This window comes from Leuciscus leuciscus (assembly GCF_965113295.1).
Source record: "Leuciscus leuciscus genome assembly, chromosome: 15".
Classification (NCBI taxonomy): domain Eukaryota; kingdom Metazoa; phylum Chordata; class Actinopteri; order Cypriniformes; family Leuciscidae; genus Leuciscus; species Leuciscus leuciscus.
Window position 1 is genome coordinate 8,652,515 of NC_138739.1, and position 12,832 is coordinate 8,665,346.

The window sequence follows — 12,832 nt, forward strand, 5'->3', positions numbered from 1 at the left end:
TGAAAATGAACTGATTTAGTCCTTTTTTTGTCTATGCATAATTTCTTTGCCGTCCTCCAAAACAATTTTAAATTAATATTTTAGATAAATTGTAAATCATCACGGTTTATTTTCTTTATTTCTGTTTGTATTATACTAATCCAGTAAATGTTGGGGTAAGATAAAGGAGGGGGGGACTTCTGAAACTACCACATCCTGAGGTAAAAAGCAACACCCTTCACAGTTGCCAACGCCCTCGCGACACTCACACTCTGAAAATAAAAAAAGGTGTTATCAGAGAAAGCCACACAAAAGCAAAAAAAATAAAAATTCATTAAACTTGATAACGTCAGCACAAACAGAACCTGCGTGATAAATGAGTTGTTTACAGCTTCAGGAAAGATTCAGGCAGACACCTCCCTACAACATCTGAAAGTGAACAGCAGTGTTTTATTGTAGTATTAGCTACAAAAAAAGTAAGTGTCATTTTAACGTCAGTGTAAACCAGTGGGTTTCAGGGTATAGGCCTACATTAACGTGCAACATTAGTGAGTTGATAAATATTTATATGTGAATAAAAGCCTAAATTCAATCTGTTCATCATATAAAGTGATCATGTCTCTTCAGAAAATTTGGATTAAACCAATCAATTCATATGGATTAGTTTTACGAACTTTTTGAAGCATCAAAGTGGTAGTTGCGAAGCTGTCAATGGATATTAATAGCTCTCTCTTACATCTCATTAAACACATCTTCATTTTTGTTCCGAAGATGAACAAAAGTCTTATGGGTTTGCAACGACATGAGGGTGAGTAAATAATAAATACATTTGCATATTTAGGTGAACTATCCCTTTAAGAGTTCAGGCATTTAAAGCGGCAGACGACAAAACTGCATTGCGTGCTTAGAATAAACAGAACGATATCGTCCGCTAGTGTGGACGCTAATATAGTTATCGTTATAGTTACCGTTCTTGGTGTGAGGAGGCCTTTATATGGATGTTTTATCTTTGTATGCATGAATCCATGCAATTTCAATGGTAAGATGAAATCTTAGTTCATGATAAGACGTCGGAAATTCTTAACAAAATGTTTTTAAATGCATATGTTGTAGTGGATGTTAAAGGAAAAGCACCATGAAGTGCTCGTCACACATGTTCCTCAGTTCTCCTTCAATATGGTTTAAAAGCATCCCAGCATGCACCTCATGATATTGGTTGATGAATGTCTAAAGTGAGCAGAGCTGGAATCTGGACAAAGAAACTAACTCAAATAAAATAAGAGTTTACACATTCAATTTAAAATGAAAAATACACTAATAAAAATTGAGATAGAAAGCTCTTGAAATGTAGGCGATTCTTCTTTAGATTCCTTCAAACATCAAACAAGCTATAACGTCTGGACGGACAGACTTGGCATTGTTCAGTATCTGAATTTCTACTGACATCTAGTTGTACTTAAATGTAATCACATTTCAGTTTTTTTCAGACTCGCTGTACTTCTCACATTTAACCACAAGGCTTTGCTCTCTGCTCACCTTTACCAGACAGACAGCTTAGAAATAAAATCTATAGCCTTTCAAGCTTCATGGTAACTCAGAAACGCCTCTTTTTACGTTTCTTTATTGGAATGGCAAATACCTTTTTAATGCCAAACGCTTGCAGAGTTCAATAAAAAAAAATAAAAAAAAATAAAGCAAAAAGTAACGTAACGTAAAAGTAACGGTGCATATGTATAAATATTAACAAAGAAGCCTAAGTAATATTTACAATTAAAATAAACTAATACAATTCAGTAACAGGGTAAAATAAATTAAGGAACAACCCTGGTGTCTGGCTGCAGTTCCCTTTCATCCTCCAGGCGTCGCTGTTCAGCGTCTGTTCACACGAGAAGTTTTCCTGGCTCTGTGTTTGTACAGATCGACAGCACAAAGCTCTCAGGTCGCATTCACCATGTCCGTGTGTCCTCTCCGGACTCATATCTCTGTGTTATGTTTTTAAAGAGATCTCTGGGGTGGAAATAAACCTGTCTGGATGAAATTGATGAAGAGGCGACCTACTGGATGAAGAGGAGGAGCCGCATACACGTACACACAAACACACGGAGACAAACGAGCAGCCACATTTATTAACTTATCAAAGATGAGAAGCTTTATTCAGCACAACACGCACACATCAAGGTAAGTTTACCGGCTATTTTTATTATTTCATTTATTCGAGTCGTTTTCGGCTCCGCGGCGGCGAACTGAAACTTTCCGGGTGGCTGGAAGTGAAAAGGCTTTTGTTTCAAAACCTCAAGCAACATTTCTGGTCAAAGTAACTTAAATATTTGCTCGAAAAAATAGCGGTTAAGGTAGAAAGTAACTCAAAGGCACATTAATAAACGACGAAAGTACGTTCGCAGCGAAAGGGCTCGATATAAAACGAACTTCCCGGATTGCGCCTTTGTTAGATTGATACAATGTAACCTTTAATCTTTGATTTCCCGCTTTGTTGTGGTGGTTCATTGTACATAAAGCTGTACTCTAGTTTAATATTTCTTAATGATGTACTCAAATTGTGCTTCGTGAATTAATTCAATGGATATAAACCCTGTTGGGATCTCAGGTTGAACCTCTTACTTGTTGCATTGTGTTTTTCATATGGGTTTTGTTGCTAATACTATTTATGGTCACATTTAAGTTTACAGTCACAAAGCTTCAAGTGTTTGCATCATAAAGTAATAATACAATGAACAGCCCAGTAAATCATTATTGTCTTTGGAAAAACCAATGGGATGGTGGTCATCCCTGTCTGGACTTTAGGATTGGCCTTTTTTTCAACTATGACTGACTTCTATCCTCGTACTGTCTGTGTTGAACAGTCATGGAAATAACCCATCATCACCAAGAACAGAAACTTGACAGGAAGCGAGAGAAATTTCTGCGTGTCATGTGTTAGTGTTATTTTTGTTTGTGAATATAGCATGAGAAAACACCTCTTGCCTCAAAGCAAACAAAGATCTGTAGATGTTCAATGCATGAGTCTTAGAATTGAACAACCTTTAAAGACCTCGTGAAATCAGAATGTACTTTTTCAATCCACGTTCCTGGTCTTATTGTGAACAATTCATATTGTGCTGGTGTTGTCAAAAGTACAGACTTCGGTACCAAGTCGGTACTGAAATTTAAAAAATGTGACGATGCCAGCATTTCCCTCTAGCATTTTTAGCGCCGTTGAACGTATTCTTTAAGACCTCTGGTTGGCAATTGCGTTAACATGCTCAACATATATGTCTCTGATTGGCCATTGCGTTCACTTACTCAACATATATGTCTCTGATTGGCCATTGCGTTCACACACTCGACATATATGTCTCTGATTGGCCATTGCGTTCACACGCTCAACATATATGTCTCTGATTGGCCATTGCGTTCACACGCTCAACATATATGTCTCTGGCCATTAGGTTCACGCGCTCAACATATATGTCTCTGATTGGCCATTGTGTTCACACACTCAACATATATGTCTCTGATTGGCCATTGCGTTCACACGCTCAACATATGTCTCTGATTGGCCATTGCGTTCACACGCTCAACATATGTCTCTGGCCATTAGGTTCACGCGCTCAACATATATGTCTCTGATTGGCCATTGTGTTCACACACTCAACATATATGTCTCTGATTGGCCATTGCGTTCACACGCTCAACATATATGTCTCTGGCCATTAGGTTCACGCGCTCAACATATATGTCTGTGATTGGGTACAATGATTAATGCTTCAATGACATCTGCTTTCAAATGCTCCTGTGTGTATCTGTGTTAGCACTCGGTAACACGTTTTTGAAGCGTTGATCATTGTAGCCAATCACAGACATATGTTGCGTGCCTGAACACAATGGCTAATCAGGGAAATGCTGGGATCATATTTTAAAATTTCAGAACTGAGTTGGTACCGAAGTCGGTACTTTTGACAACACTAATATATGCATGTCACTGTTTGTCTTTATATTAATCCCAAAATACTGGCTAATATTTGACCATTTTGAGAGGATCTACATTAGCCAATAACCGCACCTTTGTTTTGTGTTGACTTTAATGATTTGTAATTTACGTAACCTGACAGTGAACAGCATAATAGAGGGGGTGGGTTCATATTGAGAAACTCTTCAGTGACTAGGAGACATGAACAGGAAGTTGATTCTTGCTGATGAATGTAGACGTAGTCATAAGAAATTCAGGTTGCCAGGAGTGTTAGACGGCTGGGTGTCCCTGCCCTATTTACTCGTTCTCATTCTTTCTTTTTTTTTCAGTCTGTGTTTTAAAGGGTTATTGTGAAGTTGAGAGGGCGGCCTACAAAGCTTTTTTTGTTGCACCATATGTGCACTGACGTATTGAAAGGGAACCACTGAATGAGAGACCTGGAAGTAGGGCTGGGCAGTATATCTGTTCACATATCACAATACTTTTCAGCCTTAAATATTTCATATATAACTCAGTAGTTGTAGTTTGCTCTAAAATGGCTTAAATATATAGTTGTTTTTTTTCACCAACCAAAGGAATCATCCTTTTTAAACACAGTTGTTTAAACACAGTTGCAACTACAGTATTATCTGTACATATGTTTTTACTAAAACTTTTACGATGTGGCCTAAAAAAGCAAGCTTTCAGCCGTCAAATCTTTGGAAATATATATTTTTTTTTTGTGGCTTAAATATATAATATATATTTTGTCTTCAACTCATCATCATTTCAAAGTACAAACAGTCTCAGCATTTTTTTTTCTTTAAAGAATATTTAACCATTTCATTTATATGCATTTTTTGCATATAAACGAACCACAGTATATTTTCTAGAATGTTTCCATTTTTAATAAAACCTTTATGAAAAATGCTAAGCTGAGATTTCGTACAATTTCTGCTAAATATTTGCTGCATTGGAGTCTTGAATCGATTCACTTCTGAGAATCAATTACTCACAGAAATGAATCATAGTAGTTCAGCTACTAAAGTTTATTAACTACTTTCTTATCATTCTCTGTAGTTGTGAGAAGGAAGGATTGAAAAATGTGGCTGCATATTTGGAAAATCAAATTATTTCAATATTAATGATCGTTGTATATATCTTTACTTGCATGGAAACTGTGAACTTCCAATTCAATATCACCCACCCCTACCTTTTATTATTATTATTATTTTATTTTATTTTTCTGTAATGCATGAAAATGAAGCCATTGGTGATATATAAACCAGTGGCTTCATATCCATCCATCATAACAGACCAGTAATGTGTATTGACGAGCAGATGGCAAGAATTAGATCCATTTTCTCCATGAGGTTCACAAAGAAGCCGCCTTCCTCTCGAAAATCTGCCAGATTTGCAGATGGCAGTGGAATGCTTCCCTAATTTAGTGAAACATCCATCGTGGTCCGGTCACTCATCTGTTTCACTGTGGTAAAGACAGGCTTTTAATCTAGAAGTTGCCCCAAAGTGGTCTGACAGCAATGCATTATGGGTGTGTCGGTTTTTGGAGGGGGGTTGAGGAGGAGAGATAAAAGCTTTCAAGCATCAAGCAAACTTTGCGGTGCGCACACGAGATGACGCACACGTGGTAGAAGCGGACGGAAATTGTTAAAGCTAAGCTTGGACTGTCTTGCTAGCAGTTTCTCCTCGTCCAATCCAAGTTTATAAATAACCCTAATTATAGAGCACACGAAGAAATGAGTCTAGCCGACACACATTCGGTCTCTATTTTGCATTAACCCCTTCTAAAACACTGCGTTAGCCTGACATTTCTGACTGTTTAGGTCAGCTGAATAACGAGCGTTTATTGTCTAACCTTTAGTCAGAGAGACAATGTGCGTGCTCATACTGTCCCGGAGATGAATGGGAGCCTCCATTTGTGCTGGTGTCAGCGGGTTGACCATGCCATGGTGTGGTTTTGATGTTGGGCTGTGTATTGATCTCATGCAGGAAGCGTGTGCCTGAGTGGAAAGTGGCCGGAGAGTTTGGAGAGCCAGAGACTTCATAAAACACCCCCTCAGTCGCCAGTCGAGGAGAGCTCATTAACCGTGGCTGTTAGCGTCGACACACAGCTGTGAGATTTCTGTTGACTTTTGCTTGATTATCGACGCAGTTTGTTTAGTAAACGGGCAGACATTGCGCCATTCTCCTCTTCATTTGATGTAAACACGCCGCAGGAGGTTTAAGCCCGCGAAATGGGCCATCGATTAACACGATGACATCACGTGTGAACGGTCATTAAATAAATCAAACGAAAATATGTTGTGTTGAAGACAGAAAATTTAGTTTTTTTTCCCCCCATTGTGACATTATTTTCATGTCAGTTATGCACATTTCCCCCAAATTCAAACGTTTATAATGCATGATATATTATTTTAGCCAGGTTAAAATACTATTTTATATATATATAGGCTAAATAGGCTTTTTAATTTTTTTGAAGAAAATAAGACCCCTAAAGTTTGGCGTCATCAGTTTATTTTTATTAGAAATTAGTACTTTTATTCAGCATGGATGCATTAAATCAATCAAAAGTGACAGTAGAGACATGTATATTTCTATTTTAAATAAGTGCTTTTGAACTTTCTATTAATACATAAAAAAAATTCACGGTTTCCACAAAAATATGAAGCTGCACAACGGTTTTCAACATTGATGATAGTTTAGAAAGTTTTTTTTTTTCTTTCTTTTTTTTTCTTTTTCTTTGAGCAGCAAATCAGCATATTAGAATTATTTCTGAAGGATCATGTGACACTGGAGTAATGATACTGAAAATTCATCTTTGCATCACAGGAATAAATTACGTTCTACAATATATTACAATAGAAAACAGTTATTTTACATTGTAATAATGTTTTACAAAATTACTGTTTTAACAGTATTTTTGACTAGCTGAGCATAACAGATCTCTTTAAAAATTTGTAAAAAGCATAAAAAAATCTTACCGACCCGATAATATAAGTAAATTGTTTTATGTTTAATAGTTTCTTGATGTTTGTGCAGCCGAGGAAAAAACATCAACCCTCAACCTCAGTGAAAAAATAAGAGAGTTTTTGGGTCTTCTGTAGTCGGGTTCTCATGCTGAACGCCACACAGGCAAAAGTAAGTCATCGAGGCGAGGCTGCCGGTGACGTGACATTCCTTCTGGATATGCCAGCTAATCCCAGAGCTCGTGTAATGACTGCGAGCGCCCGACCAACAGAAACATTCAGTGATTGGAAAGCACTTAAAGAGCCAAACGGAGTCTTGGGCCGTAATATCAGGAGATTTAGGAGGAGCAGTTAATGTTTTCAAGATGTTTTCAGAGCGAAGCACATGACATGATGCAGCTTTGGCTTCTGTTTGACCACTTTTTAAAGACTAATTGGTGTTCTTGTCGAAAACAGCATTGACCTGTACTTTAGGTTGAGTGTTTAGCTGCAAAATGCATGCATGCATATACTTGTGTTTTCTGTAGATTTAAAACTTTAAAATTCAATTACATTCAAGCAATTATTAAAGAAGACCTATTTAGCTTTTTTCCATGTTCAACTTTCTTTAGTGTGTAATGTTACTGTTTGAGCATGAAAAAGCCATTCCAAAGGGTGTTAATCTCTATATCATATCAGTGTCACTGTTTCTGAACTCCTGAAACGCCTCCATTGTAGTCTCGAGTTTCTTCCGGAAACGAATATGTCACAATATTCCTCATTTAAATCATTTATACGCAGAATAAAGGGGCGGGACCTGGTTGAGTTAGTTAGTAGAGTGTGTTGAAACTTGCGGTTATGGTAAGGGGGTGGGGCATTTCCCAAACACACTCAGAGCGCTCAACCAATCACAACATTGGTCCAGCCGACCAATCAGAGCACAGTGTGCTTTTCAGAAGGAGGGGCTTCATAGAGACAGGAACTAAACAGCGTTGCTGACAGCCTGGGAAGAGACGAGCTGCAACAATGGAGAATATGGGGAAACAATCAACATTCAAATATGAAAACCTATTCTAGTAGAGCCTAGAAACAACATCAGTTATTTAAATGCATCTTAAAGATGGAACAAACAGGCTCATGTTCAACTCGAGTTTATATCTTGACTTTCTTTCCACCTCTTCCATGGTTTTTCACATGAGATCCACGTTCTGCTTTCTTTGGATCATAATCAGCAATTCCCCTTGGACAGAGGTGACCTTTAGGATCAAAAATGTAAGCTTATCTCGGTTTGACGTCATGCCGGTTCATATGGAGTCTGTATATCTGGCTGCTCCTCATTAACTACTGGCCTTTTTTTTGTGGCAGTGTTTTTGCCCTAGAGCGCTTAGGAGGCCCGTGTTTTCTCAGGCACGTCCAGGAGACCGTTTGCATGCAAATGGCACAGAGCTCGCGTGTCGATCGGATACGACATGATTTGATAACATTCAAAACAGTCATTATATCTGAGCAATACTCTGCGCAAAGAGTCATTTTGAGTCATTTACATCTCAAAAGAAAGATGAAGTGTGAGATTTCTTTCTTTTTTATGACACTTTCTACTAGATCAGGTTAACATACTTGAATGTTCATTATTTTCCCCCATATTCTCCATTGTTGCAGCTCGTCTCTTCCCAGTCTTTCAGTAACGCTCTGTTTAGTTCCTATCTCTATGGAGCAGTCGGCTGGAGCAGTGTGTTGTGATTGGTCAAGCGCTTAGAGGGTGTGTTTGGGAAATGTCCCGCCCCTTAACAGAACCACTAGTTTCAAGTTCCGGTTTGAGGTTTAAATATGTTCTCATATTGCACTAGTTTGTTTAAATGACCAATGGCAAACAGTTGAAGTATATGGAGGACATTAAATTTGAAAATGCAATTTTAATTGGTAAAAATGCACAAAAATGACCTTTTAATAAAGTCGGCATGAAACAGAAGTTGCAATTCTTTTCTTCTCTATTGTGACGTATATTCAAGTGAAACAGCATCTGGAACAAGAACAAAGGTGGGCGGGGCTTGATTTAGTCTGTGGGAAATCATCAGAGAAGAGAAGAGATCCTGCAAGAGGGAAGGGAAGTTATTCTGATTCAAGTTTACGAGGCACATGAATTTAAAACAGTAATGATGATGTGAACGGATAAATCATGTATAATAAATACTGCAATATTACTAAAAAAAAACAAAACAAAAAAAACAAGAATTGTCACATTTTATTTCATGGTGACAAAGTATCCAAGCATTCGTCATTGGTTGTGCAATCATGTATAACTCTAGCTCAAGTTACATAAGAGTCAATAAAACTGTAGTTTAAAGTTTTATTAAAGAGTGATTTGTATCACTGGAGCCACTCTCTGGATATCTGGTGCTTTTCGAGATAGTAGGGTTTCTTTGTCTCCAGTAAGTGCTTGTTCCTGTGGTGGGATAGGATGGTGAAACTAAAGCTGGAGCACATGTGAGTCTGCAGGAGGTCCAGGCCGTTGAGATTGTGTCCCGCTGTGGAAACTACTGCCGATGTTTTATTGAGCTCCACTCAGACTGGAGTTGATTTCTCTCAGGAGTTGGAGGCGTTTCTTGACCCACTGCTGCCTCTTTACATTACATGACCTTGCTTTAATGAAACTGAAGCATTAGCTGGGCTAAAATGGGCTTTTAGATTTTTATTTCTTCATTTGATTTTAGGCCCAGTTTTACCAAACAGGGCAAATTAATATGAGAGCGCATTCCCAGAAAAGCCGATGGGATTGGGAAGTTCTGCGTTTGATCTACTAAAGACGCGGAAATTAAAGAACGCAGACGCAGCCGGATAATTTCCATAATGATCAACACAATCCACCAAGAGCAGCGCAAATTAGCGTCTGGTTTAAAACAAATAAAACTGTTATTTGGGGGGGGGGGGGGGGGCATTAAATAATGGTGCAAATACCAGTAAATTGACTGGCGCAAACCTTAGTAAATAACCTAGCATTATTCATTTAAATACTCTCCTCCCATAAATGTTGCATCTGAAAGGAAAACTCCTACAAATGCATAAGCCATAACCCTGTCCATGTCTCTTCAGCGCAAATTTTTTCACTGCGTGTCTTTAGTAAATCCTGAAAGTAGTTTTTTAACGGCAAAAAAACAAATAGTGCACATTTGGCCCTTTTGTTGTGTCACTATCACTATTACTATTGTTACTACTATTACTGTCATATTAGAGATTAAAAACTTGTACACAAGAACTTGCAACGCCAAGAAGATCTTTGATTTGATTTCCAGATAATACATGAACTGCTTAAAATCTGCATCGCATTTTCTGGAAAATAAGTTGCACCTTACTGTAAGTCACTCCGCAAAAAAATTACATTTTTCAGAGTCAGTGTTACTTAAGTTTTAGCACCAAAACAAACAAAAAAATCCCAGACTTGCACTGAAGAAGCGATTTGAGTCATATCTAGAGAACTGTGGGTGGATTCTTGAATTTTTGCATATTCCGTCTATCTGATTGAAAATCACTCAGCGTAGGCCTGAACCAGAAGGAGACGTCCGCCAGACGAGACCGTCGTCCGTAGGGAAGCCTGTGTCTTTCCCCTGCCCACGCGTCTGCTAAAAGACTTGCTTCCTAAATGGTGATATTAAAACAAAAGCCCTGTTTCTGTTTCAGCCGCACATTCCACTTCAACGGGCCTTTTCATTCAGAACGTCTCCAGCTGCATCTGTGCTCCATAAAGAACCTGTGACTGATTTACCTCATGGGATTTTCTCTCTTTTCCCTCTCCCGGGAGCTCGGCCAAATTGCATGTATCTCTATCCGTAGGAAGTGTTGAAGGAGGCTGAAACGTGAGGAGCTGAAGAATCGACCCTTCTGGCGAATCACAAATCTCTCCCGTTGCCCTCCTGAAAAGAGGCCAAAACTTTTGTTTTCGTGCCAGTCAGTTGAGCTTCCTCTGAGAAAACCGTTCGAGGGATGATCCTGGTGATCTTTTGAAAAGAAGTAACGCTTTGGTGATGATTTTTACTGTTCGCTTGTGTCTTTGTCTTGCAGTTTTTTTTTGCTTGTTCTCAACCATGTCAATGATTTCCAGTCATTTGGCTTTGCTACAAGCTCTTGACTTAAGTTTTTGATTTATCTTTTTTGACTTGTTCTTCAAATATCTAAAAATCTTTAAGATAAGATATATTTACTTGAGAAGCAACAGTGCATAAGATATTAAGACTTGCCTTTCATAGTTTAAATTATGAAAATAAGTTGTTTTCGACAACATAAGTTGTTTTTAGCCTGTTTATATTTAAAAGAAGTGGAAAATTCTTCCAAAATGCACTCGTATTAAAGAGACAATCTATGAAAACTAGTCATAATACTTGCTTCTAAAGTACATTTTCTGTTGTTTTAAGGACTTTTTAGATATTTTAACTGAAAATCAAGACAAAAATACTTTTTTGCAAGCTATGTGGCGGAAAATGGAAATAGTGGTTGCACTGTAAATATCTGATCAAGAAGTCAACATGTTTTTACATTACTTTAACTCATAATTTAAGCAATTTCAACTTTTTCATCTTATACGAGATTCAACTTGAAGTTTTAAGTCATTTTAATGTAATTTAAGTTGAAATTACTTATAAAGCCAATTTGATGATACTAAAAGCAACTAGGAAGCAACTAAATGAGTTTTTCATTTTAAATATCTTTTAAAAATGTTCAGAATTATTAGAAAGTACTATTGCCTTATATTTAGGTGTGATGTATACATTTGTTTTTTGTAAGAGTGTTGTGCCATTAGCTTAGCAACATGCTAACATCAGACTGTTGGAATCAGTTTGCGTTGTGTGTCACATGTGATCTATTTAGAATGTCCAAAATACGTTATGCTTACGTGGTCGTAGACTAGGTCACTAGGTTTTTTTGCATTGTGCATGAATTTTTAGATGCATGTTAAGTGCCATAGGAAGGTTTTTTTTTTTTTTTGTCTTGAAAGCGTTATAAGCCATGAACCAAGCCAATCAGCTATGAGGTGAATCATAACACTAAAAAACTTTGATTTGAAGCAAAAACATTATTTGAAAATCGGACAAAAACATGAAGATACAAAACTTAATGGCTTTAGTGAGGGAAAGAACTACAAGCTTCATTGGAGCTAACCAGATCTTTTGGCATGTTTTTGCTTGTTTCAACTCTCTGATTGGTGGAATTTTCTGTACAGCATCATGGGTAGTGCAGTTTTTCAACACGAAATCCACTGTTAAATAAAGATTATTTTAAAACTAAGATGAAATAATGCAGGTTGAAGGCTTCAACAAAAGCAAATACTATCGATTAACAACATCGTAGCTCACAGTAAGGCTGTCTTTTAAGTTTTTAAGTTATCGACTTTCTCTGAAACATGACAGAGATATATTAACTCTACTCTTTCCCTTGATGGAAGGTTTTCTTTTCTTTTTTTTTTTTCTTTTTTTTCTCCCTCTGGTCTCAGTTTCTGCTTTGAGAAGAGTTAACCTGGCTTGGCTTTTCTATTTCAGACCAGCTCAAAATGAGCCGTAATGATGATGCTGTTTTTGTGGTCGCAGACTTTATGCATGCCTTGGGGTTTTATTGATTCTGGTTATGGTCAACAGCCAAGTTAGGAGGATGGCCTACTTTCACCCATCTGAGAAACCAGGCTGGAAACGTTTAGGCAGTTCCACTGTTTATTTTACAGACATTTAGGTTTACATTTCGCCATTGTTTACCAGCAAATGCAGCTAGTATTTTTTCATTTACTTTACCAAACTTAGAAAATATAACGAATAAAAAAGTACAATTTGGGCTAGTTTATTGACCCCCTCATGGTTTGATTTAATCTTAGATAAAAAAATTAGTCTCAGTGGATGCACCACTATGACAAGTCATCAGAAAATACATCCATTCATTCACAAGGATTTTCCAGAGTAAC

General features: G+C 37.5%; 1 protein-coding gene across 2 annotated transcripts in view; it reads left to right on the forward strand.

The window, feature by feature from the left end:
* Nucleotides 1-1,906: 1,906 nt before the first annotated feature.
* LOC309475948 (myosin IXB) overlaps nt 1,907-12,832 on the forward strand; it is a 48,988-nt gene continuing 38,062 nt past the window's right edge. For both annotated transcript variants that reach the window (XM_082138936.1, XM_082138935.1), the window contains exon 1: nt 1,907-2,157. The gene's annotated coding sequence lies outside the window, so the exon portion shown is untranslated. The remainder of the gene's footprint in view (nt 2,158-12,832) is intronic.